We start from the raw sequence: 25,949 nt of genomic DNA on the forward strand, positions 1-25,949 counted from the left end.
AATCATCAGATTTGACACCTGGAAATGAAATGCATGAAGAGTTGGTAACTCTCTCCAAATTATCCCAAGTCCTTCACTGCCATTTTAAGGTAAAAAAATTGCCTGAAATCAGTGGTTCATATTTGTAACATATCTGGTAAGTTTGTCTTGCCAGGATGCAAGATACATGTCTGCTAAACATACATAGTCTACTAAGCAGTAGTCAAATGGTTAATTAGAATATGCAACTACCAAATTGGTTTATCGGTGTTCTAGTGTGTTCTGTTGAATTTGCTATGACCTTTTCAAGGTCCAATACCAATGACATTCTCTGTTAGTGCACAGAGATTCAGCAATTTTTTAACATCCGGTAAGAAAAATTAATCTTTTAACCTCTGTTGGAACTGCCCTTTCCCATCTCTGGTGGAAATAAAGAATCAGCTACTTCTCAGAGTATTTACCATGTCTATCTTAGGCAGCTATGGAATTCATATCCCTAAAGGGTAATGTTTCAGCTCAGCTAACATCATGGCACAGTCACTTATTATACATAACAGCACTAGCAGGTTTTTTCCATACTGCATGTGTTGTACTTCACTTTACTTTCACTTATTGTGATTATTACCTTTTTATTGTATGCCTTTGCTGCCATGGTAGTGCTGTTGGGTGGATGCCAGAATCCTATTTTGATTACTTGTATTTTATTTGTTTTGGGAGGGCATACTTTTTATGAAGGTATGATCAATTTACATAAATGAATACCCACTTACACTATACATGATGTCTGGTAAACAGTAGAACAGAGAGAGAGAAACAGGAATAAATTATGTTAAGAGTGGATAGTTACTATGATACAATACCTGTCTGATCCAGTTGGCACTTGGACAATTAAGGAGGAATGATTTTCACCATAGGCAATAGTAACTTTGTCCTTGATAAATGTAATCTCCAGAGGCTAGGGATAAGGTTAACCCAACTCTACATGTAATATGCAGGAGAACGGAAATAACCTTGAAGAAGGCCGTAAGCTTAAAGATTCTTTTTTTTTTACCTTGACTGAAAATGAGGTTGTACCCCAAAGGACACAGAATATGCTATAGGACACAATTAAAGAAGAAATGTGCTGAGAATCACACCACAGACTTTTAATGTCAAATTCTTGAATGCAAAACTCAACCTTCTGGGAAGAGGAGAATTATATGTATGAATTCTTGCAAGAAATTGTTCTTAAGTTCTTCTCTGAAGATCCTTTAATTAGCTAGCCTATTTATTATGCTTTTTGGACTTCTAGTACCTTTGCTAATGGAGCTTTAAGCTCACTGTTCTTCTGATCGTGTAGCTTTTGCTATATTATTTTTGCTGTATTATGCTGATTGGGGAAGAAGGAGAGGATAAATGGAAAACAAAAATACAAATGTAAAGACAGAAGATTGCAAGAAGGCACTTCAGTGGCACTGCCACTATTTTCTGTAGTTTCCTGTATTACAGAGCATATTCTGTAGATCAGAAATCCTTTAAACACCTGTGTAACTAGCAGCTTTTGAAAGCTGGTAATGATTATATTGCATCATCTGTAGAGAGTATAAAATGCTTTGTAGAACTCACAGAAAACTTCTGGTTATTTTTGTATTAATTCTGTAGATTGATAATCTATTTGAAACCTACTACTGTGAATTTCATAGAATAAAACTACAAATAGAAATTGCATACTAGACCCCAAGATCTCTATTAGATAAAGCAGCACTGCTGTCATTAAAAAGACAGATATCAGTGAAAGTATAGGCAGGAACAGATTTAAAAGCTGTACTATCCAGATATGCTGATGGGTTGTACAGCTAACTAAAAGAAAAGCTACAAAGGAAAGCCACATGCCCACAAACAAAATTTGGATTCCAGGACGGCCAAGGAGATTAAATTCCATGAGGCAATAACTATCCACTAAAAACCCAGCTTCTGGAAAAACTTAAAGATCAAAGCATTTCAAGCGAAGTTAATTTACCAGTCTAGCATACTGGACAAGTCTCGTGAAAGCAACATTTTTTTTTGGTTCACTGGAAGTTTCAAAAACATTATTTTAGGTAAACAAGAATGTAATATATTTAGATATGCTTAAATCTCATCTAAGATTTGTTCAAATAAAGCAGGGTGGGTTTCGACCTTTTTAGCTATTTTGAGTAAAGAAAATATCAAAATATTTTGGGAAATGAAAGCTCTATTCAAAAATAGTTTTAGGATTGGGTATTTAGCAGCTTAAATATATCTAAAGAAAGATGTATTTAAGACCTCTGGAGACCCGCCTACTACCACACAAAAGCATTTGTACAATGAGCCAGAACATGTAAACAAAAAAGCTGAGCCAGCAAAACCAGTTACTTGTTTCTAAAAGAGTGTGGTGGAACCCCAAAACTGTCCTTTGCTGTCATTCATAAACTTTGTGCAAAGATCATAGCATAGATCATCGCAAAGATCATAAAAATTCAAAGGAGCCTACAGTAGAAACACTCCTCTGAAAACTTGTATCACCACCCACTGTACGGAGGAAGTAAGAAGGAAAGAAAATTCTGAAACTGAATAAATATCCAGTAACGGAGAGAAGGGGATGAAACAACCCCAGAAAAGAATAAAATTGCATAGTCTCCCACTTCTGCCATGAGCAGATGTGCTCAGATCTCTAATCCCAGGAAAAAGGAGCAAGTAAACAGAAATGCAGAGCAGCAGAGCTCATTGTGCTACAAAACAAGCAACTGGTCAGGAGCCAGATTTGAAATAAAGTCACAGAAGCCATTAGGCAGCTTCAAACAGCTGGGCTGCTAAGGCAGCTAAAGGGAATCCTCTCTGGTAAGTATGATGTTAATAATTAACTTTGTGTTTATCTTTTCGCCATGTTTCTCTGTTACTGCAAAACTACGTTTTTAAGCATCATTTTCATTTAACTCTATCTTAGACTTGAGCTCTTGGTGATCAAATTCAACAAAGCCATTTATATGAGCATGGAGATTCCTAACAGAGATTATTGGAAAAGCAATAATTTCTTCCAGAATTTCCAAAGAGTCACAGGGTGAATCTCCACTGAAACTGCACAAGCTGATTTGAGAGCTGATGGTCAGGAGTTCAGGAAGTAGGCTCTCAATAGCCAGAAAAACTCTCTGGCATCATGACGAGGCAGAAATGGACACTCCAGAAGGCTGAAGGTCTTTACAGATTCCATAGCAAAAATGAATGGCCAGGCTTACAGCTGATGCAAATACTGCTTTAATAAAATGAGCCAAGTCACTCCATTATGGGAAGCTCTCTGCCAACTTCTTCAGTTCAAAATCTCCAATTCAAAATACTACTTTTCTTGGCATAAACATCAAAATGCACAGAGCCATAAGAAAAATTACTAATATTTTGCAAAAAAGTCTACCAGTACCCCTCAAATTAGATTATCAAAATTCATTGGGAAAAAAAAAATAATATATGACTCCCGAAATCCCCAACGGACTGTTCATTTCTAAGAGATTCAAGATGAGACTCTGGCTCAAAATAAGAAACCATTTGCAACAGCTATTTTTTGAATGCCCATATTCCCTCATGCAGATTTTGCCTGCTAAGAAATAAATACTCTTAGACTAACAACCAAAGTCACTTACACCTAGTCAGGGATATGCATTCACCATTATTTCAGGGGACATATGCAACTATTTTTTCCTCCTGGAGACTATGTGGTCCATCCAAAGACCATCTACTTAGACAAACGTGTAAATAGCCCTATGAATTCTTCATAGATCTCATTTTCTGACATGGGCCTTTAGTTGCCACCAAGGTCACCCAGCTTTTCCTTTCCTTGGTTAATTTGTTGTCCTCTGTATGGTCTCTCTTATTAACAAACCTATTAATCTAACTGTCCTTTACAGATAATGCTACACCTTCATATCCAGTTCCATTATCAGCTAATTTGTTGGATTGAAGCCACCACATAGATCTTACACTGTTACATGAGACAAGATAGAAAAATGCAGCCATGATGATCTATGCATGAACTAATTTTTAATAGTATAAAACATGATTTTGAGAAATTTTGGAGGCTATGACTGCATCAGTGCAATAGGTCTGCAGTGCAAAGTAGCTGATGCTGGCAATCTGACATCCACTCTGGGCCGAATGCATATTAGTGGTCAGAGTGCATCCTTTCAGTTTCTTTTCATCAGGAAAGAATCTATCTTATACACTCCAAAATCATTCCACAGTGTGAACCAAAAATCAATAAATGGGGATGATCAGGAGATTCGATTCTCCTCTCTCCCTTCTGCACACAAATGTAGATGCATCTTGACTTGCAGTCACCCTGCAGGGTTCTCTTGATTCTTTACTTAAAATTACAAAATCTCCATTTCCATGTTACAGGAAGAACAAAGGTTCTGTTCAGCCTCATAGATGGAAAGAAAATCACCATTAGTGTTTTGGAGCAATGGTTAGGGGTTATTATATTGATAGTGGAAACAGAGAAATTACAGAGGGTGCAAAGACAAGAGATCATACAAGCACAGTAGATCTCTGTGTACCTGTAGGCTAGCTGGCATGAGAGACCTTTATACTTTAAAATAAGGTATTCAGAAAGTGACATTGACATCTGTTAGCTGAAACACTAACACATGAGCTACCTGCAAGCTAATCACCACACGCAATAATAGATCACTGTGAAGCTGAGGTGCAATACTTTTTAATGACATCATGAAGATAAGATTCACCTATTTATAGTTACAATACACAGTGCAAGACCTTTGTTAGATGAAGGGGGTTATTCTGTCTCCTAGTGGACTCATGATTATTTGATAGACTGGTTTATTTGACATGAGTGGTTCTCAATTAAAAGAAACAAGCACATTGACTGGCATTAATTGTGCTTATGTTCTTCAGCTAATAATCCTCACATACCACAGCAGTATTTGTAATTTTTTTCCTTGACCTTCGTATCAAACTAAGCATCCTACAGCTACACAGGTCATCCTCTCCATTCTTAGCCACTATTACTGCTTTCCTCACCTTTTACTTAGGAGAAATATTGCCAGGTGTATTAAAAGCTGGCTTCAGCAGTTCAGAGTTCATCAGCAAGCTGTTTTAATATTTTTCACCAGTGACTTTCCCAAAGACAAGCAGGGCTGGTAATATCCAGAAGAGACTAGATGTATGAAGTCTAAAATATGGAGTGGAAAAGGACAACGTGACCAGGTTAGTTCCAGAAACTTTAGGTGGAGACAGACAAGAGAAGTGCTTTTACACATCTTATCTCATTTTTATCTCATCTTTCAACCACACTGGAAAACTGAGGTCAATGGGTTTTTTAAATACATTGGCAAATTTGTTTGTGGAAGACACAATATTTGTCTGCACATTATAGAAATATTCATTGTGGTCCACTGTTAGTATCTGAATTAAAACAAGAAGGAAAAATACTAAATCTTCTTCAGTTATATAAGTGGAAACATTTGCTAATAAACTATGCCCACTAAGAATTTAATTTATGAAACTTTTAACAAAAAATGTTTGGTTATTTTAGTGACACTTATTTATAGAGACAGAGATTTTAAAGCCTTTTAAAAAAACATTCAAACAACAAAAACAAAAAAACATTCAAACAACAAAAAAAACAAACAAACAAACAACAAACAAAAAACCTCCACAAACCCAAAGGAATTTTTGCCTTCCAGCAAAAATAAAAAATGTCAGTCAGAAAAATGTCAGTACCTGTAGCTTCATTTCAGAGGAATCTAGTGTTTCTGAATGCTTTCTGGAGGCATTTCAAAGTCATTTTCCAAATATGCGAAGTAGATACTCATGTCTAAATTGTTAGCAATGTAAAACACATCGCTACAACAGCAGGGATACTTGATACTATGGAATTCACACATCACAGTTACAAGTGTAGGAAGAAAGTGGAGCTTTGATGTCTTCAGGGCTAAGGCCCTTTATACTGACTTGTCATTTTAAAAAACTTTGTTTTCAAAAGAAAACATTTCATAAAGCTGATAAGAGCGAAAAAGCTTCTATAAAATGGACTGTGTGCACAGTAAAACTAAATCTCAGTCATTGTCTTAAAACACATGTACTTTTTTGTCCAGTTTTTTCCCTCTTACATCGAAGCCATCCAGCATCTCAAAGTTGCTTTACCTCAAAGTACAGATTCTGAAAATTTGTGAGGAAAACTCAACTAGGATGCCCGATTGTTTTAGCTGTTTGAAAGTCTGCATTACCATTTCTTATAATCCATCCACTATATAATTTAAGACATTCTTTTCTTTTGCAGAAGAATTCACACCCTGGAGTTCCTTTTCCAAGCTACTGATTAGCGCCAAGCACTCAGCCTGGATCAGCGGATGAACAGAAGGTGAAGGATGTTTAACACATAGCGAGTTTGTATACCCTTTTGTTACTGCTCTGGGGTCTAAAGAGACATAGCTGTCACAAGAGTATCTGTGCAGGACCTTTATGCAAGGATAAATTTTATTTGATCCTAAATAGGCTTTAAAGGCAGTGAAATGCATGCCACTGATCTGTACCCTGGGAATCTCTCCAGTAAAAGCAAGCTGCCTATTTATTAGGTGCTGATTATGTGTCACACATATAGTCACCCAACCTTGAATTATATTAAATAACTTAAATGCAGAGTTAAGTATGGTTCATCTGAATTAACCCAGAAAGATAATGATATGAAAGTTGGATCAGATACAGACACCCTTTTGAGAGGTATGGGGCACGTTATAAGTATATGCAAGTAACATCCTCAAAGAACTACTTATCTGGCAAATAAAACTTTTCAAAGAGAAAGATTATTTTTTTCTATATTGTGGTCAGATTAACTGCTTTTGTCTTACACCTTTTATTAATACAAAGATTCACACAGTTTTCTACTAATTTTTAAAGGCCCCAAACTGAGATCAAGTTGGCAATAATTCCTTCCTCTTTAAAGGGTCAAGGAGCACTTTAATCCCCCCTCCCCTCCTCGCTCTCCCAAGGCAGGCAGGTGTTCAGTATCACAGGGCTGAATTCCCAAATTTACTTTCATTTGGAAATTTCCTCAATAAAATCTTTTAAGAGCTTCAAAATTATTCTTTCCCTGCAAAACAAAACAAAGTGTTTGCCAATCTGTGTTAAGAACTGATGTTTTCAGTCCTCACTTAAAGATGAGATTGATTCCGTAGTGTCCTGCAATTGCCACTTCAACCAACTACTTGCATCCATCCTAAAACCAGGTCTGTTTCCAGAGCAGTTTGTGCAGTTCCTACTTGGGACATGATAATCATGCTTTTCAGAAGGCGTTAGACATCTTTAATGACTCCTATTGCGTTTCCAATGAAGTCACTGCTTTTTTATCTCTCACATTAAAATGACCTGATGCTCCACTTTCCAATATTAATGGCTAAAGTCTGTCCAGTTGTCCTTAAAAAGACAAGTCTGAGCACTTAGCTGTTTTGTATCATTTGAATAGCACTTTGCTGCCTTACCCTTACAGCCAAAACATTACAGTGACTCTCTTAATGTGATAACAGTAAAACTTTTCCTGCTAACAGGATGTGTCAGAAGACACTGCTTGATAACATACCAATGGATACCAGTTCCTAGTGGTGGCATGGAGTGATAGGATATGCTCAGTGTTAGGCATGCATTAGCATATCTTCTGCCAATATTAATAGATGTCATGGGGCAAACTGCTTGAACAGCACAGTTAATATTTTCCCTTGAGAATAGTTTAAATCATGCTTAAAAACGCTTGATACCACAGCCACTTAAAACCACTTCAGCTTTAGCAGCTTTCCTATTCAGCGTTGTTTTGGGGTGCTCAGCACGTATCAGAGATACTTCATGCCTCTCCAGCTCGCATTCATGATAGTCCATTCACTTTCCCTTTGATAGTTTTGCTTACACGTGTAAGCAAACAGTAGAAACTGTGTCAGAACGTTACTCCTACAAAATGTCTAGCATGGAAAGGGTAATTCAGAATGGATAGAAATTAGGATCTAGTAAACGTTGCTTTAACTTAGTAGTAGTTTATACAAGTGCAAACACCTTCTAGTCAGGGACTTTCATTAGACACTGCCCCAAAATGCAAACTTGCACTGAGCAGTCACTTGATTTTGGACCTAAGCCAGACTCACTGTCACTAAATATGTGCTGCTGTAAAGCAATTTTTGTTAATTTGCTGCTGTTTCTTCAGTAATTTCACAATCATGGACTACCACTAATTTATCTTAGGTGTAGATTATGTAATGTTACATACAACAGTAATTGTTCCTATTGACATACACACAAACATAGTTCAAGAACCTACTGGTTTCTTACATACAATGCAGTATTTTGACTTTGGGGATTTTGTTGTTTTTTGGTTGCTTAATAGTGCCTAGGGAACAAAAAGAGTCTTTCACTGGAGTAGTTAATAACACTAAGGCTTAGACCAGCATGAGAGTTCCCCTCTAGGTACCTACACTGAGCTCACCACCGTAACACTAGCAGTAGGTGGCACGGTGGGAAGGCAGAACTCTAGGAAATAGAACATCATTATGCAAAAAGTTAGTGATACCAGAGCTAAGTGACATTTTTCAATTTATGTACTGAAAAATTAATTTCAAATTGATCAAGATAATACATGAATTTAGCAAAGAGTTAGTTAAGCAAGCAAAAGGGATAAAAGAAAAGAGATGAGGATGTAAGTTTCAGAAGAATTTGTCTTATATTGAACTCTTTTTCAAATTTTTCATTTAAAAAAATGGGCCTTTAAATTTTTAAACGTTTTAAAAATTAAGAACTCGCAAAGAGATGTGATCTTTAGATAAAATCACTAAGTGACCCTTCTTTCTACCACTTGCAGTACGAGATAGGTCCAAGGGTCATTATGTCTTCACTCCCAGGGCCAGTCTTAATGCAGTTCCACAGTTCAGATACCTTAGCCCTGAATTTAGCTCTTTATTTGAGGACCCAAGCAGATTAAGTTGGTAGAGCACAGGGTTAAGATGACAGAGAGACATCAGCATTTTAGTATCCAACCTTCTGGCATCCCACTGTGAGGAGGGGGACACTCCCTATAACACTCAGCAGCCTATCTTTTGTGCAGTATATTTGGTTATGGACAACTGGGTTCATATTCATGCTGCAAGTATGAAAAAAGCCGGAAGCATAAACCTCTGGTTTCCTGAATCCCTAGGTTGCACTTAACATAAATTTTTAACAAGAAGACATAAACCTTCCCCAAAATTCTAATACTCACTTTCCTCTTTGCAGTTTATTTGTACAGAAGACCCAGCCCTGGGAGTAGCTGATGGAGAGAAGACACCCTTTGGGAGTCCCCTGAAGCTTGGGCACAAACTGCTATGCCTGAACAAATGCCAGACACTCTTCAACATCTGGTCTATTGTAGCTGCTACAGCATTTTCTACTGCTTATGCAGAGGACAGAAAAACTCCTCAAAGGCATCTGGAACATCACCTGTGTAATTCCTACCATGTTACTTCTTCATGCCTCACTGTGCCCTTGTGCGAATCATTGACAGGCTAAGCCTACCCCTAAAAGAGGGGCAAAGTAAGACAGGAGTAGAGAGTGTGAGGAATGAATAAGATGGCTATAGAGTTTTTCACAAGGAACAGCAATCAAGTTTAGATTTTTCATGAAAGTTCCTATGATTATTATTGGCTATGCTGTTTTCACAAGTGAAAACATGGGCTAGGACTGTATTGCTGAAAAGCAATATTGGCCATTGGTATTTTAACTGTTCTTTTCTCACTTCCTACTCATGGCAATTGGTTAAGACTGCAGACGTCTGATGGCAAGAATGGAAAATCTGGAGGTTTGAAGTACAATATTTATGCAATCACATTAGGTTCTTACTTACACCATGTTAATTATTTTTTCCTGGAAACAGCTCCTGGTTTTGTGCAATGAGCTGAAAAGAATAGAAATGGACATGGAAATATTTTCATTTCAGAGTCATGCTGCCCTTACAAGGACTTGTACAGATCCATCAGTTAATGTTCCTGATAGAGACTGACTTTGTTCAAATTAAAGGACAAAATTTGCAAGATTGGCTTGTAAAATAAGTCACATAGGAATTACAAAACATATGGATTTATTAATTTAATACTTTGCATAGCTTCTTCTGTCTCCTGATCTTTGCACTGAGTAAATGTATTTTCAACTAAAATGTTATAAAAGTATGTCAGTTCTTTTAATGGGGTTAGCTAATCCTTGAATGTGCCAGCAGATACATTAATGATCTTGAGGAAAACAAACCCATTTGATTCAGAATACCCATTTATCATATTTTACACAATTTTCAGCCAAGAGTTCACTGGGACTGTGTTTAAATCAAAGTGAGCTAATAAGAGGAAAGGAAGGAAGTGATAGAAGACATTTAACAATTATCACCCTTTTAACAGTACTGGTGAATTAAGACCATAAGTTCTGTACACTCCAAAAATATCCCACTGATATCTGTTGTGCAGTTCCTTATCAAGAATTCCAAGTTATATCAGGCCAAATTCTTTAAAAGGATAATTATATTTCTTAGAATACATAGCAATACACTTCTGACATTAGCATCACAGATGGCCAGCACTTCCCTTGTTCAGCAGCTTCAGTGGAAGATGTGCTGAGGAGGAATGGGTCCCATGTCAGGAAGATTTATGCAGAGCATTTAAACATTGCGCAGCCCTCCTACTGCAAGCTTCTCTGGCAGTCTTTCAGCATTAATCAACAGTATTTATACCAGAATGGAAAATTCAAAAGTAAAATGCATTATTAAATGTAAAATGTCAAATGGAAAAAAAAAATTCAAATAATTTAAGATCTTCAGAAATGGGGAAAAAATGAGTGAAGGTTCTCATTTTTTCCCTTGGATGATACTATAAATCCCTGTTAAATTAGATTAGTCACCTCAGTTCATCATTATGAGAAAAATAATATTCCACTTAAAACACAACATATTTTGACTGTTCAGCACAGTATTTTTGAAAAGAGGAGAGACAAATACACATAGCTTATTGGTACTATAGCACATATATATGTAAAACTGTCTCAATGATCTCTAACCTAAAGAGATTTCCTTCTTGTTGTTCACTTACAGAAGAGCAGGACTACACTCAAAACTGTATATAATATAGCTTTGAACAATATAGCTTTGAAAATACAACGCTACCATATTTGACTTCTAAGGTCAGCCTAATTTTTAGGCACTCTTCTGTTCATTTTGCCTTGGCGAGAGGCACCTATGCAGGCAGGGCAAAATTCCCAACATGGAAGAACTGTTCACACATTAAAAACCTCAAAAAACTTTTCATTCAAATGTACTCACATAAGATCTGATGATAAGCAGAAAAAAAGAGTAATTTCAGGGGAAAACAAACAGAAGCGTGGTAGCTGTAACAGTACTAGAGGAAAGAGGTTATAATAACTCTTCAAACTACTTAAGGGAGAATTGCTTTCTGATAGTCCTGGGCTATACTGCTTCACCAGGTGCCTGTTTGTGCCAAAATGAGGGATAAAACCTAGCATTTTCCATTTATTGCTTTCCTACAACAGTTCTGATTTCCTATTAGATCATTATTGTGAAGAATATTTTTGATCCAGAGATACTTTCTTAGAAATTAAAATTACTTCTTTCCCCTACAGGACTGATAGTTCTTAACCTGCCCAAGTGTGAAGCTATCTTTGATCCTGTCTTCACTTCAGTTAGTGGTTCTGCAGAGTTTAGGGCATTTGTGCTTTGAAATAAATCATCCTTAGTCTAGCTTTTTGTCATGCAAATTGAATGAATTGTGGATAAGAATATAACTATAGCATTAATTTCAAGTTTTGAGCTCTAAAACCTGTTCACATCCACAGTTTTATTCCTGACAACTCAGTTCAACACTAAGTAATGGAAGTTGGGGATTGAGACAGACTCCTTACTCATTTTTTACATAATGTTGTGGAGTGGATTTTTTTTTTTTTTTAGTAAACAAACAGAGAAAGAGCAGCCATTTAGCCTAGAAGCTAATATTATTAATTCTGAAGAAAGGCAAAAGGACGGAAGTGCTCTGAACAGAACGCAGGTATTTTTTGACACATTGCCTGTTCTCTGTTGCCCGCCTTCATCCTCTGGAATCTGTTCCGCTGCATACAGAGGACTGCAAAACTCATTTGAATCCCAAGGAAAGCACTTAAGACAGAAGAAACTGTGGGACCAAACAGCTTCAGCATCTCCTATCTCTGGGAAAGCACCGCTACTTTTTGGGGAGGACTTGGGGATATAGATCACAAGTGGACAGAGATGCCTTCCTTGCTGTACCGTTTCCGACATCCAAAGTACAAAAAGCAGGCCTGTCTTTTTGTATCTCCAAGTGGTTAGTTCTCAATGCCAACACCAGGCCTGTGGTGGTGACTATGTACTTTACAAACTGGTGCTCGGTTAAAGCCGTACCTAATCAACACATGTAAATTGAATTAAGGCATTATTTGAACACATCCGCCTACCATACAGGTAATGCAAAAAGGAGGATTGCATCACTCTGCTTGAAATGCAGCTGCTACATGGTGTCTCAGTTTCAAGACCTATAACTAAAAGGATCACCACAAGCCAAGCCTCTCAAATGTAATACTATTCTGGACACTATGTTTGCAACTGCTCACAAGGAGAGGCTTGCAGAAGTTCACAATTTATAAAGGCTTTAAATAGTCTGGGAATATCGCTTGGTTCCATGTGTTCCTCCCACACTAACCTTAGGCTTGTGTGAAGAATTTTTTCCAACTAGAAGAAATCTGCTTTTGGAAGGGCCTGGTAGGTTCACTAGAATTTTCAAAAACTGGCCAAGTTTCTGTTCCAGTTTGACTGAAATCAGGAACTATTTGGATTATTTCATGCGTTAAGTAACTATTTCAGTGATGATTTATTCTGTCCCAGCTGTAGTTGGCTTCAGCTGAATATATTGAGTTTGGAAGGTTGTTCTAACAATTTAAAGCCATTCACACTTCGGTCTAGCACAAATATGCTCCTCTATTGGTGGGGACTCCAAATAGTGTAGTCATTAGCAAAGGTTAACAAAGTGAATGGTTCAAAAATTACAAAGGCAAGGGTGCTGTGCTGGTTTGAAAGTAATGGGAAATTGCCTCCGGGAATATGTTCACAATGTGTTTTCTCTTTTCTCTGTGCAACACTGGCCTAGAAAACTGAGGTTCTTGTGCAATTACAGTTTCAGGAGGTGAGGCTTTTGGGAAAACTCTAGATTTTGCAACACTGGTTATGCTAATGTAAAGACTTACTTGTCTCCAGTTAGAAGCATTGTTCCATGGTACAAAGTAGAATGTGTAAACAGCACATTTACTTTATCCAAAACCTTTGTTTCCATTATTTAAAATGTTGTATGCAAAACCATCTAGTAGAGTTTTCAGAGAGACTGAACACAGTTTTTACAGTGTGACTGGTCACTTGTATTTCTGATACAGAGATGGTAGTAATATATGGTAGCCTGAGGGGAAGAGTGGACTCTACTCGTATAATTTTCTACTTTGTATGAAAGTGCTCAGCTTGCAACAGTCCTCCAGAATGTCTCATTGACATGCTTCTTTTTAGCCATAATAAATTATGTACTTTTACACAGTTCAGAACAATTCTTTAGTTTGAAAGTTGCTGTGCAGAAAGCAATGCCTACTCGTCCATCCAAGGGATAAAAACAATCTAGGGATGCAGCCTCTGGTTGCCAGCTCAAGTGGGTGCAGAGGCTGCTGTGACTCCTCTGACTGCAAAAATGAGTAACTTGTCTGCCAGCACCTCTCTAACTCATGCCTCTGTACTTGGTCAGAAGCACATTTTGGATTCACAATCAATCCTGAGACAGTTTGCTTAAGTTAGCCTGGAATCAGGCTAGAAAACCTGTGTAGTGAATTTTTAATAGAATTTAGATTTGGGGTAATTGGTTTTAGTGACTAAAGTATGAAGGGTGACACATGGGGGAACACAGCTCCAACAATTATCATGATGCACATAGCAATGTCAGACTGCATATGCTATTTGCTTGGTAGCTTCACAAAAAGGCCAGAAAAAAAAAATTATTCATCTTATTTGACATAGAGCTCATAGGTCATTGTATTTCACTGAAACCAGTTTCAATAATTTTATTTAAACCATCATTTTTCAACCCTCCAAAGATTTTAAGTGACAGATGAAGTATAAGAGAATGCAGTGCTTCATGAACATAGCCTGACTTAGAACACCACGCCAGCTCAGAGCACAGCTTATTCACCACTGACAGCCCACTTTTGCTTTTGATCAAGCCCTACTTCTTGAGAGAAAGGTAAAGAACTTTTGGGCAATTGTGTATCATCCTGCATGATCCAGGCAGGCAACCTGCTGCAGCACAAGACTTCCACACAGGCACAGGCACCAGCAATTTGCACAAGTGTCTTTTTTAAAAGTATCTAAAGCTTTATTAGGGTAATGACAGCTAAAGACATAATATAGAAAAGCAAGTTGGGGAAAAGATTCTAGAAGCAGTGCAAATTGCTGATCAAAAATACGACATAAAAGGATACAAAAGAAGTAGTACTACATCTCTTGACATACCCTGCTGTCGAGTGAATGCTTATCATTATGTGACAGTCAATGTGGGAGAAGGTTCCTGCTTTCCAGAGTTCAAAGAGGGGGAGAGACACAGAGGCAAAGTTCAGGATCAGTAAGAAGGGCTCCTTGTAGCTGTCACTGTATACTGCAGAAAGAAACCACAGGCCTTAGTGTCATTTTCCTGCTGGTTTATGGCATACTCTAATTTCATTCTGTACTGTTGCATTGTCATACAAAGAATTTTGCTCCACTTTCAATTTACTTTTCTCTATTTTTCTCTGAATGTACTTATATATATAGTTGGAAATATAGCAGCAGTCTTTCAGCTCCCTTTTTTTTGTCAGAAACAATTTATAGCTATTTACAACTTTCACTTCCTTATAATATAGGTGGTTTTTTTAAAAAAGGACCTGATATTCATGGAGAAGCACCCCATTAATACTAATTGTTTTTAAATGAATAATCTATTTTATAGCTTATGCAGTTATTAAAATGTTACTTCATTCTCTTGGACTAGAGAGGGAAAACATCTTAACCATGTGTGACAAATTCAGCGCAGTAAGTTACTGCTGTATCATTCAATAATTTGTGAAACATAAGGAGTGCAAAGAAATGTTGCCAGACTGCTCAAAATTTTGGATATGCATTTTTTGTTATAGTATACTATACAATTTGCAGTTTATCCAACATCTGATTAGGATAATTTGCTATCGTTCCCTTTTATAGAATGAATATTTAATTGTTCACTTGGAGATATCACTTTCAGTATTGGAGTGAGTTTTATGAGTTTAGGGATTTTTTCCTCTTTTTTCTGGAACAGGCTGAGGCAAAAATCCATTGCCTTAGATAAGCGATTTCCTTGACCACAGTTATATAGCACGGGTCACGCATTGCGATGACTTTAATGTGGCTATTACAGGGCATTTCAGTAGCAGGGTGTAAAAACATATATTTGTACAAGTTTCAACAGTGCTGAAAAATAGATCAGTCTCTCCTTGTTAGTAAGCATGAGATATATAAATGCTGAGAGTCGTTGCAAATCTTTGCAAGATCTTGCCTGGCTCATAGATTTTCGTAAGTCATTCTATCATCAGAGGAATGTTTAAGCAACTCTGGCAATACAATTCTTGTTCACTTGCATAAGGAAACAGCTAAATAAAACGTAAATAAAATGTGATCTCTTCTAAAAATGCAGTTTAGCTGCCTTAATAGCTGTCAAAAATGCTACTAGAAAAACATGAGCCATTTCCTATTGCCTTTTGAAGCCCATTCTGCCTGCAGCTGTATTGTTGGTGATGCATGCACAAGATAGATAGTGTGCCTCATTAGAAGCAACTTTACATCTCAGATTCAGACACCAATCTTGCCAAACTAGCTGCAGTTTCCTTCTTCTAAGAATGAACTGCGTATGCCATTTCTCAAGCAACTTACAGTAGTGTTCTCACAGTTGAGCAAATATTAAGCAATATAATCTGTGTCTTGAAAATTGAACAAATAAAGCTATATTTAGGTAGCTTCTGAAACAATGAGAACTTCTCTCTCCTAAGCGTTAATAAATACTTTAATTCAGCATTCAATAAATAGATTAATTCATCATTTAATACCTCAAAAGAAAAACAGTGTGTTTCACATTCTAGTGAATTCCACTTGCTTTGTCAGTCCTCATGAAGACCTCATGTAGGAGCATGGCCAAATATGACATTTCAACTCCCTTAACAGATTAGAGGATCAGTTTTGATGCCTAGCAGAAGCTATGAGAGTTCAGTAGCTCCACTGGCAGTATGCTGTGGACATTGCTCTGCCTAAACCACATGCTATAGAAAAGCTGCTTTTGGTTAGCTAGAGAAATGTTTAACTCACTTTTAAAAACACTTCTTATAAGACAATTTTCATTTACTGCATTCCTAGAGAAAGGAAGTTCTGTTTCATGCCCACCAGGGAAAGTTTACAATCATCGTACACAATGATACAAAATTTCTCCTGGTCCTTTGGGCTTGGCAGGACATGTACAGCAGTTTCAGGGTTCCCTAAATATGTCTCAGGTCCCAGAGGTAACCAAACACAAAAGTTTTGCTTGGCTTTGAAGCCCTGAGGTAGTATGTACCTCTAGTAGATCCATTTTTGTTTGGCTCGATCTGAAACCTGACAGGCTTAAACGTACCTTCCTTTAGCAAAGTACAGGTTTCCTGATGACAAGATTGCAAAACAGAAAAATAAGACAACGAAATGAAATTCTGGATGATACTTAGTAGGATGTAACTATCGGATTTGATTTGCTATGTTTCCCAGTCATCTGCAACTTCCATGGTTGACAAATTTGGCACCTCCTTTTTTCCTTTTAGGCTCCCTCCATTTCCCTTCAACACTTTCCCCTCATAATTTACATAGAACTTCTCTTTGTTTGTCATGTTGTGACATTTTTAAGGCTATTACAATATTTTGCAAGTCATAGATCAGAGAAGCGTTTGCTGTTTGTACACCTTAGAAAAGTCACAGCCTATTAGCACACTTTTAGTTCCCATCCAGGAGGCCACGTGTGACAGCTGAACTGCACAGATGGAGATCTGTCATAGTGCTTTGTTTAAACCACCTCTCCTCCTTTTGACCCGGTTGCGTCACATGCTTTCCCACTAAACTGTGGCTTTTTGACAGCAAAGATGTTGTGAATCACTAGCACAAGGTTGTGGGAAAAAAATGGGACAAGCGAGAGCTCTACTCTGTTGTAGCCTAGAGCTACAACAAAAGCATAAGGAAAATAAGAGGGTTTCTCTCTTACAGAAGAGATTGATATCTCTAGTGAGACGTCAGACTGAGCAGGAAAAGCTGTCTAGGGAAGACGGGGAAGGCACCTAACCCGATGAGGTTGCTTGCATCCAGAAAATACAGCCCAAACATTCTTGGGGGTTAAAATTTCAATTAACTACTTGGTCTCTCTACTGCTGTGTACCTATACAGCTGTGCATCTAATCTGTGTGTCTGCTGCTTCTGAACAGAAGCCATGAAGAAATGACACCTTAAGAGAGCCTGCTTTTAATAAGACACTTCTGTTGTCATAACAAGAAAGTCTGTTCCAATGATATTTCCAAGCGTATTACAAAGTCAAAGAGTTGAGAACAAACATTTGAAAAAAAAAAAAAGAGAGAATCAAACCTCACAATTGTTTATTTTAAAATCAGGTGAGGTATAAAAGAATTAATGCTACTTTTATTTGAAGTTGTGTTTAAATTTAGCCATGTATTGTGTGTTATATAATGCAAATACCAGTAAAACTTGAGGAAAAAAAAAAGGGGGTCTGTACTTTTGTGCAAGTTTGTGCTAAGAGATTCAGACTTTGTCCTACTTATAAAGCCACTTTAGATAAGGGTAGCCTACTTGCATGTTATTACTTTTCCAAAATAGCACAAAGCAAAAAAAAAAAATCTTAAAAGAAAAAGAACTGAGCAGGAAAAGGGAATCTCTTTCCTGGAAAATTATTCCAGATGGAGGCAGCAAAAAAATACACCAAAGGAGAATAAAAGCCTTCACTGAAAAATCTGAGGAAGCTTACCTGTATTCTAGAATTTCTGCAGGACCTTAATTTCTTCTCTCACTCCAAGGGTTTATCTGTGCTGGGCCTAAGAAAACAAAACCAGAACTTTCTGGGAAAACTTTGATAAAACTAGAAACTTCAGAAATTGTAAGTGCAAATAGGAACAACCTGAAAGCTGGCAGTCTGAAATTATTTCAGGCTGCATTGAATGCCTGGTACAAATAGGATTTATCTCCTTGTGCCAGTTTTTCTTCAAGAAGGCCATATGAATAGCCAAAGTTTTCTTCAAAACACTGAGACCTAATTACTGAAAGGGCACCTAGGAAATATTCACAGGTTTGGTATAGTGTTGTAAATTGTCATTATTTTTTCCACAGTGATCTGTCAATTTTTCAGTCCCAAGATAGGGTGTGTTGCAGGAATCAGTTTCAGATGACCAACGGATGCAACGAGAATGTGGATTGTTCGGTACAAGGGCCTGAGATACTAGGGGGAATAAAGCTATAAGGAGTACATCCCCTAAGTATTTCAGGGCTTCGGGTGGTTCCCAGATCACACCCACTGACAATTCAAGGCATTTTTCTTCTTTGTTCAAGCGATGGATCAAGGCCAGGCTAGATGTTTCCCTCCATGAATATTATGAGCTATGAATTGTTTTGGGTTTGATCAAAACCTAATTATATTGACAAATCAACCCTTCTTAATCAAGAAAACAGATCCTCCCTTAAAACTACATCAAATAAAAACTTAACTTTCAGTAAGAGGAGAGGGTTTTAGGCTTTTTTCTATTTTGTCACTTAAAATGAGATTTATCTTAAAGAAAGCAAATAGTTACTTTTAAAAAATTAAGAAACTAAATCTAAAAAAAAAAAGATTTTATGATGTAAAAATTCTGTATTTTCTGTAGTAAATGGCCTAGGAAGTAATAAATTCCTAATCACACATATTTGGCTGAAATAAATAAAAAAACTTACAACTCAATTCTTCTAAATAAACTTAGAAATCCTCCAGTTTTGCTAAATATTTCTATCCTAGAAAAAATGCCGACTTGCTTTTTGGAAAGAAAAAACAAGAGGAAAAACACTCAAGGTCTCATCATGGAAATTGAGATTCTTTGGGGACATTCAACCCATACATATGTAAAACTTAAAGGCTGATACATTAATTTCTTTCCCATATTTCTCATCACAGACCAAATTTTAATGCCATAATAAATACAATACTGCAAAGATTCTGTATAGGTATCCAGAAAAGACCATTCTTTTCCCCCAAGCATCTGGTATCAAGCATTAGACTTGCATAAAGAGAATGCATATCTAATAGAAACATCCATGTTCCTTGCCAGGGGGTGCTATTAGTCACCACGGTAAAAACAACCAGAGAAACTAAGGTCTGTATTAACACAGATAAGCTCTAAATCATCTCTAAAAGTCACTGAACCAAGTTTTTTGGATCAGACACTAAATGTGCCTCAAGAGATTAGTGGTATTTTTAAAACAAAAGAATCTTTAATCGATGTGGATCTGGAAGGACCCTGTACCTTTCAGCACTCCTCAGCACACTTTTGCAGCACTTCACAACATCTATGACCCTGAGTAGGCACCTGCTTTCCACCTCTGCACACAGAAAGGATGAGGTCCCATAGAAGAAGACTCATTGTGTAGAGCAAATTGACCTTCACAGGAGCCACCTAAGCTACACTGCTGATAGGGGACATGTGGTTTAAGTCCACCCTGTGGTGGAAGAGCAGCCCTTCGCTCCAGCTCCCAGCTGGCTCAGGTGCCAATGCCCATGTGCCTCCTTGCAGAGCGTGACCTGAGACAATCAGTGTGCCCACTGCTGCTGGAGGGCAGTTTGGCGAGATGCCGCAGCAGACACACTGATGGCCCCCTCCCCTGGCAGAGAGGCTGGGTGCCAGCAGTTACCTGGGCACCCTGGGCTCTGAGAGGCCATGCAACCCTGGTGATGATCAGGGGCTTCTGGGTGTGCTGTTGGGTGATGAACAGCTCAGGGGCTGCTGGGTGTGCTGTTCACAGACGTGCTTGTGGGAGCCTGGAAGGTACTAATGGGTTCCCTGCATTTGACACCACCTACGCGTTTTGTCTCTTTTTCTCTTTCCTGCTGTGTCTGAATTAGATGAGTCAAGCTCTGTCCTCTGATACACTAGGATAAAACTAAGGAACTCCGGAGAAGATGAGAAGTTACTCCAGGTGGTATTTGAGGGTTAATGGAGTAAAATTTGCTTCTGTGCCTGCAGCTACTGCCACTCGTCTGCTTGAGTAATAGAGCCTTAAACATTTAAGTGATGGATGTTAGTGCATGCCAGCTGCAAACCAACAGAGCAGGCTGTAAACACATTTTACTTGTTTCTCTCTTTGTTTTTTAATGTGCTCTTTTCCTAGCTGAGATCTTCTCGCCTCCCCAGAACTGTATCACACTGACACGAGCGGGCCCAGCCAGTCAGGGCAGGGGAGGTAGAGCCCGCTATGACTCATGGTATTCAGCAAGTTTTAGTCATTAGGCTTAGCGTACAGCCTTGGTTAGCACCCTGACTGCAGCATTCCAACCATTGCAAATTTCCTCCGCTATTCTTTCAGCTGGAACAAGCCATTCTTGTGTATCTGTAGGATTTTATCATTAGACTGCTTGTGTGCAAACGCTTGTACATTTACATACGTTTCAATAACAACGTCAAGAGAAACATGCTTCTAAACCCGTTAGATCTGAAGGTGAAGCTGTCACATTTGTGGAAGTGATTTTTTTTTGGAGATGGGGATACCTGTTTCCTCACAGGACAGGACTTGAGCCATCAGAGCTATCTTGGCAAAAATCTATTTTCTGCCATGTATTTGATGGGGCCATATTCCATAAATCAGGCTGTTTTCTGTGTAGGTAAATTGTTTCAATAGTAAAAAACAAATTGGGCATGCTTAAACTAGGAGCATGGGGAAGCTATGGACGTAGATGACACACCCAACTTACAGTCACCCAGACCTAGGCTTGAGTGCACTCGTTCTCCGCCACACATTGTCATTTTATTTGTTGAGAAACCCATAAAATAGACAAAAAGTATCAAGGCCCAGAAGGCACCAAGAGGCCCTAGTTGCCCTGAGTAGAGTCACCTGGGACCCCTACCCACACAGCCTCTGGGCACCATTTAATCGCAGGCCTGTACCTCGTTCCTTCCCTAATCTGCGGTGCAGGTGTGCTTGTCTCCAGCTTTCCTCCTGGTTGGGGTGCAGACCTCTGTTGCTGGTAGCTTGTCTCCTGGCTGGACCTTCGACCTCTGTTGATGGTAGCTTGTCTTCTGGCTGGGCCTTGGACCTCTGTTATAGCCCTGTCTCTAGCCCACCTTCTGCTGTGTCTGGCTGGACCCTTCTGCTTGCCTGCGGCTGTTGGTGGACCATGATACAATCCCTGGCTCTACCTGCCACATCCAGATCTGTGGGACAGTGCTGTGGTGAGGGCCCTCAGCTCCTGGATCCCTGTCTTTAAGAAGCAGGTGGACCTTGCTGTGCCCTGCAAAGACGAAACTGGGAAAGGATGCTGGGGACAAGCTACGAAGTGCTGCAGGTATGTTTACTTTGTAGTTGTAGCGCTGCCAATGTTTGTCAAGCCTCCAAAATGAGCTGTGTGAAGCTTGTTGCAGTCAAGACTTTTTTTTTTTGGGTAGCCCTGTTGCTAAACAAGGAGTTCTCCAGGCTAGGTCTGTGTACAGCTGAAATAGTGACAACAGAATGCAAATAAGAGGACTCAATTTCATTAGGGTAGCCCAACTAACCATCTGTTAACAGTGAATTTTTATCTTAATAGCCTCCCCCATCAGTGCATTTTCTTGGTCTTGCTGACTTCCGGAATTGAAAATCTACATGAAATTAGTCAACATGCTTAACTACCATGCAGTACCAGTGGTTTCTTTTCCTCTTGCTCTCTCGGTTTTCTTGAACTCTGGTGCCTGCAGTATGATGGGTTAGTGAAGTGCTGAGGTGTTTGTTGCTTGCCTGTTCTCTCACTGGGATCCCACAGTACAACACACACTAAAATGAATTCTAATGCATCATCAGTGCCATTTATTATTTCCCCTTCTTACATCTGCTCTTGAAGCTTTTCAGCTCTCTGCCCTGGAAGCTTCTAACTATCTGTAAATAAGGCTGGTAGCCTAGCAACATTGAGTGAATGCATTTCCCTTGCTGAATAACGCTGGGCATAATCAAATCAGCTTGTTATGTTATCTGCAGCATTAACACTATACGTTGAAGACAATTACAAATATTTTATGTACATTGGCATCATTTTTAATTGGAAACTTTTTTCAGCTCCTTCAAAATCATTCTGTGCCCCCAAAGCAAGGTAGAAATACTCAGTATAGTAGCAAACAAACCAGCTCCAGAAACAGGTACTATCATCAAACTGAATGGATTGATTAACCTGACCCCTCAAAGAGACTAAAGAGAAGGTAGACACCATCTCTGAGCATTTGTACTCACCAGGCAGTTTGGAGCTACCTTGGGTATCTGACACAAAGATAACTGCCTTCTGGTGCAAACATGACATTCTCCTAGGCAGCAGATGAGACCATGTCATAAAAATTGAGTGAACACATACAAAAACCAGTCCATAGCACCATCTATAATCCTTAGGACTGCCTTGCTCTAAAGGGGAAACTTCCACTGTCAAACTGTGTTTACTGCAACGTATTTCAGGGGTGGAAGCAAGACACAGGCTTCTCCCCACCCTGTCACGCTTGCATGCATGTGAGGAGCGGCACCGTTCTGAAGGATGCGTCTCCTGCTCTTTCCGTGCCCTGCAGTATTCAGTTATTCACCCTAGTATGAAGAAAGGTGGCATAGGTCTTCTTTAGCCCCCGCACAGTTAAACAAGTTAGAGCATGAAAAGCTTCTTAATTTTATATCGAAACAGTGTCAGAACAAATTATTCAATTTGTAGCACACTGTACAGACTTGCCATCTTCCTGAAAACTGTATTTTGTGTGAGTCAAACTTTACATTTTCCAGCTGCTACATCTCTTCACTTCAGAACAAGGAAATCTGTTCTGCATTTTTTAATTGGCCTTTTTAATCTAAACAAATTTGACTGGGCAATGAATGAATGGTTCCAGCATAATGTTATCACAAGACAGAGTTGTTGATGTCAAGCACAAAAAAAATCTATGCCTTTTCTCCCTCTTCTCTCCTCCCGTCACTGATTAGCACAGACATTAGTAGACAGACAGCAAGAAATCTGGGGGTTTTTTAGATTTTATAAGCTTGAGTACATTTTTTTTTATTGGCTGGGAAGATACCTAATACTATAATAAAAGTAACCAAGTGTAAGACCCAGAGGAACTAAACCCTGTGAGGATGAGATTCAAATAGAGAATTCATTCTGGTATTGTTGAAAGCTTTATTTATACTGATGAATAACTTCATGCAGCTTAAAATACAAAATTTTAATTCACACTGATATACACATTACTGAATCAAAATAACCACTTCACTTTCTTTCATATGCAGTTCTGCCTAACTAGCTTATATTGCTGAAACCTGGCACAGAATGCGATTTAAAGCCACAGCAAGAGCTTGGTTTGGTCTTTGCCACAAGCTTAAAGCACATCTAGCTCTGCTTTCTTACCTTTGTACACAACCCAGCATGGATGGGACTGACGATCATAGCCTTGTAAGACAAATACATTTATTTCTTGGTACCTCGTTCCACGCCCTGGGAGCTAACACTGTCTGCTGTAAGCAATTGTATTTGCCACCCTTTTTTCTCACAAGGTGGCAAAGCTTTCTGCTCAGTAAAATCACTGCTTGCCACCCTGAGACAGAGACCTAAGAATCCGTGATGTGCGTGCCCTGAGGTTGTTGCAACCTGAGAGGTAAAAACCAATCTTGCTACTTTGGATGAAATTGGAGTTTGGGAGCGATTTCACAGAAACCCTGGGAGATCTAGCTGCCTGTTTCTCCCATTAGCACTGCAACCTGTTTTGCACCACAGTCTCGCTCCTGTCTCAAAGATTACTTCTTTTGCTGTCAGCCTTCCCTTCCCTATTAACTGGCGAGAGACCTCAGCAGAGTTACCAGGGGAAGGCTGCAGCTGAGCATCTCTGAACCAAGCAGGGAGAAGGTTCTGACCTTGAGAAAACCTGTAGCAAAGAGAAGTCTGTGTGTGAGGGGAGGTGCGCACAGATGAAACCAAAAGAAGTGCCTTGAGATGTAGCTGGAGGGCTGGGAATGAAAGGTAAGACACAGAGTGGGAGACCGGCAAGCAAAAGGATAAGGGAGGAGTTCCTAACAAAATAGAGGATGAAGGGACAGAACTGTAATGTGATGTAACAAGACTTACAGAGCAATAGCATGGGAAGTGACAGAATAGCAACATTAAAATGTCTGAGTGAAAGATAATTGACAACGGGAGTTGAAAAGGAGTGTAAATGCTGTGAGTGGGAGGAAATGCAAAAAAAAAAAAGTAAGGAGCTATATTTTTGATACATGTTCTGGCTGTGTAAAGGTAGGAATGCCATCACACCTACGCACTGTGTCTCTTACTTGCTTTTGAGATTCACAGGAAGAATTTCTCTTAAAATAATCTTAAATATCCCCTTAATAGCTCCTTTTCCCATTTTCACTATAGAGAAGCTTTTTTGTTTTCTGTTTCTTTGCTGGTTTCTTAAGCAGGGGAGAGTCATCACCTCTCATGAGATTCTCTGTTTCCCTTAAATGCAGAGAGATGGAGCCACTCAGAAAGAGTGAAAAGACTTGGCTGGAGAAGGAAGGAAAAAGTAGCGTGGCACCTGATCCTGTTTTTTAGGAAAACATTGAGATAAACAAAGAATTACCTAATTGAGGCGTATATTGTTAACAGACTGGATAACACACTCAAGCTGCAAAACTGAGGCCTCTTCCCCTGCCTACCTGGCTCGATATTTTCGATGGGCAGAATTAGCTGTGTATTTTGTTCACTAAAATCTCAAACATAATGTAATACACGAACAAAATCAATTCAAGTACTCAAGGAAAATGAGAGTACTCGAAAAGGAAACATTAAGCACATATCCGAGGCTACAGAGCCTGCCTATGTAGAGATTTGCTGAGACCTTTGTAGGGCTATATAAAGCTGTAACACTTCCAGCTGAAAGGGGGACTAAGTGTGCCAGATCAGTAATGAATGATTGGTGTTCTGCTGTCTTCTGATGCCCCCAGCCCCTCCTCATATCTGCAAACATTTATTATTTTCTGGAATGTCCTTTTGAAGCATGTTTCTTCCTCAGTGCTGCAGTGCCCTCCAGTGCTCAGAGAAAATGCTTTGGCTTCCATTATCAGGAATCTAAAAGACAGACACCATTTTATATCTTACTATAAGACTGAATTCTTCATGATGTTTCAGATGACTCTTATTTGGTTTCCAAAGCATAAAGGCAGTACAGTAGCTATACCTAGCTACCTCTTCCCAGTGCCCTCTGTCACCCTGATCAGGCCAGAGGAACTACCCTCAGAAAGCTGCCTTTTGGTTATAAACCTGCCCAGAAGCTGCAGGACACTAGTGAGGGGGTCTGAGAATCCACCTGCACTGCCACCTGGGGCTCTCTGCCTGCTGAATGAGTGTGGCTGTCTCTGCAACCTGGGGCACATGCCTACTGCAGGGCTGCGACCCCCAGATTGCAAGGGATTTTCTTCTCCAGGGCATCTCTTTTGATGCTTGAAATACCTTCCGCAATAAATAAGCTGCCTGAGGTGAATGATTATCACCTTAGTGAGTCATATCCCAAAAGTGGTTAAAATGCTCCTCTATCAAAAGTACTAGCAGCAGCATAAGGGCTGTAGTTCACGGACTGTCTTCAAAGCAGTAAAGTTTTCCTGAACACTTGAGGTTGCAGGC

The sequence above is a fragment of the Numenius arquata genome, chromosome 5 (genome assembly GCF_964106895.1).
Source record: "Numenius arquata chromosome 5, bNumArq3.hap1.1, whole genome shotgun sequence".
NCBI classification, from domain to species: Eukaryota; Metazoa; Chordata; class Aves; order Charadriiformes; family Scolopacidae; genus Numenius; species Numenius arquata.